Here is a 4,073-nt window from a genome sequence, read left to right as displayed (position 1 = left end):
AGGGAGGATTCAATCTTTGAATGATGGTAATTTATTGGATTCAACCCAACTTCATATCACCTTTTCTCCTTCAGTCTATATAGTGTAGAGCACTTAAAAAAAAACAGAAGAAAGATGAGCTTATTGATATATCAAATAACAAAATTCAGAGACCCCAAAGCAGATATATATTGAGAAAGAAAGTCCTAGAATATGAAGAGGATTGTGCCTGACATTTGGATACAAAAACCCCTCGAAACTGACTGCCCCATGAACAGTGCTTGGTTTGGTAAGACTACCAGTATTCCAATGGAAAGCAAGTGGTAGAAGGTTTAAAAAGCTGATATTTCTGCTGACCCCTAGTGCAGTAGAGAAAGACTTTGGAGTTTGAACATCACAAGTTAGACAGACAAAGTACATATGCTGATCTGTCATTTAAAATTCCAAAAGGTCCATGCTTAGAAGAAAGACTGTGTCCCAGAATTAAGGCATTCATTGAGAACTAAGAGCAAAACTGAAGCAGTTATCTGACATATCTCCATACAAAAAGGATCAGTTCTTAATTTATCTGCTTTCTAGAACAAAATTAAAACACTGTTAAAAGACAGATAACATAGGGCGCCTGGGTGGCTCAGTCATTAAGTGTCTGCCTTCAGCTCAGGTGGTGATCCCAGGGTCCTGGGATCGAGTCCCACATCGGGCTCCCTCCTCCACGGGGAAGCCTGCTTCTCCCTCTCCTACTCCCCCTGCTTGTGTTCCCTCTCTCGCTATGTCTCTGTCTGTCAAATAAATAAATAAAATCTTAAAAAAAAAAGACAGAACAAAATTCAGAGTCTTTATAATGTATAATCACTGATGAGCAAAGTAAATCGAAAGTTTTTTAAAACATGAAGACAGAGGAAAATGTCAGCCATTGCTCAAGATCAAAGGCAGTCAAACAAAACAAAACAAAATTAAAAAAACAAGCCTGGAGATGACTCCAATATTGAAATTAAGAGATAAAAACTTTATATTAGCTGTTGTAAATACAATCAATGACATAAGTGAAACAAAGATAAAAATAATTGAATAGACTTGGAATCTAAACATTGATATGGTAAGGGTAAAAATAATTATGTTGAAATTCTAGAAGGGAATATAACAGTGCTTGAAATGAAAAATTCGTTAGATAGGCTTAATAGAAGATGAGAGAGGATGACAACATGGTCAGTGAAATTGCAGACAGAATAATAGAAATTATCCAACTTAAATGATGGGGAAAAGATTTATTTTAAGTAGTTCTGTTTTTGTGCTCACTTCAGCAGCACATATACTAAATCTAGAATGATACAAAGATTAAAGATTAGCATGGCCCCTGCACAGGATGACACACAAATTCATGAAGCATTCCATATTTTTAAAGAAGAAAGAAAGAAAGAAAGAAAGAAAGAAAGAAAGAAAGAAAGAAAGAAAGAAAGAAAGAAAGAGAAAGAAAGAAAGAAAAGAAAAAGAAAGAAAGATAGGCTAAGTTGGTTCTGTTTTGACATGTGAGGCAACATAAAGTGGTCCAACATGCATGTAACAGACACCAGGAAGTAACTCTTTGTAAACAGACTGATGATTTTTACTACAGAAATATAATGGAGAGTCCTTGCTTTAAAATTGCTTTTAAGGAAAATATATCTGTTCTCTCCTCATTTCTTATTGAAAAAAATAAAAACAAAGCCAAAACAATAAAATAAGAACAACAACAACAACAACAACAACACTTGGTTCATGGATTAAGTAGATTTGGAAGAATTGGGAAGTAGTCATATAGACCTCTTCTTTCTGGGTAGCTTTTAACAAAGTATAAAACTGAGGAGAATCAAAATGGAAATGGCTTCCTTTGAGAACAATATTTCTTTATACATCATGGCAACACATATGTTATCCAAACCAAAGTTTCAAAGTAAGTGAAGGAATAGTTCTAACCTCTTTTAGAAAGAAATGCAATGTCTTTGCTTTGTTCTTTCTGGCATCTTTTGGATTATTAATAAAATTTGGTGATTGGTCCGATCCATGATTCATTAAAGTCTGCTTTGAAAGTTCAACCTTTGTGTTAACAGTTACTTACCTTGAACAGGGGCAATCATGAGAGTCTAGTATGACTCACACGGTGATTAGTGTCTGTCATGGAGGAAAACAAGAGAAATTAGAGGTTGAAGAAGTTAAAAATACATTTTGCAATGTGCACATTTATGACTGGTTTTGGTTGAAGAGACCAGCAACATAATATATAGTACTTCATCCTGGGTGAGCTTTAAGAGTTCATTTTCTAAGATAAATATAAAAAAATAATTTGGCTATTGCAACATGTATTTCAAAGATCCCTTTCCCCAGTCATACCTAAATTGTCTTATTGGCATTATACAATCTGGCAGTCAGAATACCAAAGGTAAATAATTTCTATTCCCAATAATGCATATCATTTATATATACTTCTTCTAAGGATATCAAAATAGCTTATGAACATAATGTTCATAGCATCCTTGAGGGGCAAACAGACTTAAGTTGACTGTCATAATTATAATTCAAAGATATGCATTGCAGTTCTGTATTTAAGAAGCCATCCCAATGGTATACAGTAGTTACACATGGGAATAAATTTAGTGTACATTTGTTTATTGTTTGGAATATTATAATCAGTTGCCAGGCAACTGGATTTTTTTGTATATTTAAATTGCTCCTGGGTGCCTGGGCGGCTCACTAGGTTAAGCATCTGCCTTCAGCTCAGATCGTGATCCCAGGATCCTGAGATCGAGTCCCACATCGAGGTCCCTGTTCAGCAGGGAGTCTGCTTCTCCCTCTCCCTCTCCCTCTCCCCCTCTCCCCTTCCGTCTCCCTCTATCCTTCTACCCCTCCCCCCTGCTCATGCTTTCTCTCTCAAATAAATAAATAAAATCTAAAAGAATTAAAAATAAAAATAAATTCCTCCTATGATAGTTGCTTTAAAAATCAATGATTATATTGATTACAGCTCTACTACACAAATTTCACCCGATTTGCAGTGATATATATATATATATATATATATATATATATATATATTTCTCTTTCATAATCTCCATAGTAATACTCATTGGGATTTTTAAATGACCATCTTATTTCCAGTCATATAATTTTACACATAAATTGAAAGACTGGGCAAAGTAAATATGAGTAGGAAATTTAATGTTTGAATTTGGAGAGTTGTTAAAGATTTTTTTTTTCCTTACGTGACTTCAGCTGTAACGGTTGACATTTCCCATTTTATAAGCTAACATGGAGATTAAGAAACGTAATAATTAAGGTGAGCACATCCTCTAGTATCTAACCCAAGATAGCTTTAGAGTAAAAGTAGGTGCTATTAACATATAACACACAAAAACTAAGACTGTTAGGATACATGGTCATCCTATTATAGTACTCACAATATAACTAATGTATTTTTGTTTATTTGCTACACTCATCTAGCACAATAATTCTAAATATTTTAAAACATTAAAGTTTACCTCATTGGATTCATAGTGAGTTTTTACATCCAGTTAGGATTGCTTATAAATTTTCTTCTGGTAGTCAATTAGACATGTTATCTCACATACACTGCCAATTAATATATACAGGTAGCACTCTATACCAGGCACTGTTTCTAATGCTTTAGTTACATTAATTAATTTAATCTTTTCAACAATCAGTGCTTAAGTTTTATTACTAAGCCATTTTTTCAGATGAGAAAACTATAAAGTATTAAGTGACTGTTTGCTCATGGTTCCACTGGACTAATCCATAATTTGAACCCAGGCTTTCTATTTACCCAAAGGTCTTTTTTATTTTTGTATCAAACTTTATTTACTCATCTTGTAGAATTGTTATAAGAATTTGGGGGGACACATAAACCATCTACCATATAAAATTCATAGCATATGGCAGGTACTCAGGTGGTGATGATGATATTGATGATGGTGATGATGGTGATGATGATTGTGAATGACTTGACATAAATCATTCTGACTCAGACTCTATTGATTCTAAAAGGGCAATTAGTTCGAAATAAAATACTTGGTCAGACCTATGCCAAAAGTACTTTGGCAGGT

The 4,073-nt window shown here is 33.9% G+C and overlaps 1 non-coding gene across 1 annotated transcript; it reads left to right on the top strand.

The window, feature by feature from the left end:
• The first annotated feature begins 1,267 nt into the window (after nucleotides 1-1,267).
• Nucleotides 1,268-1,377, top strand: LOC112826292 (U6 spliceosomal RNA). The gene has a single exon (XR_003208902.1). It is a non-coding gene; the product is annotated as a U6 spliceosomal RNA (small nuclear RNA).
• The last annotated feature ends 2,696 nt before the right edge of the window (nucleotides 1,378-4,073 follow it).

The sequence above is a fragment of the Callorhinus ursinus genome, unplaced genomic scaffold (genome assembly GCF_003265705.2).
Source record: "Callorhinus ursinus isolate GAN/ISIS: 27379988/994484 unplaced genomic scaffold, GSC_fseal_2.0 scaffold4, whole genome shotgun sequence".
Lineage (NCBI taxonomy): Eukaryota > Metazoa > Chordata > Mammalia > Carnivora > Otariidae > Callorhinus > Callorhinus ursinus.
The sequence above is the reverse complement of the archived record's forward strand: the minus strand, read 5'-3'. Positions and strand labels throughout refer to the sequence as shown.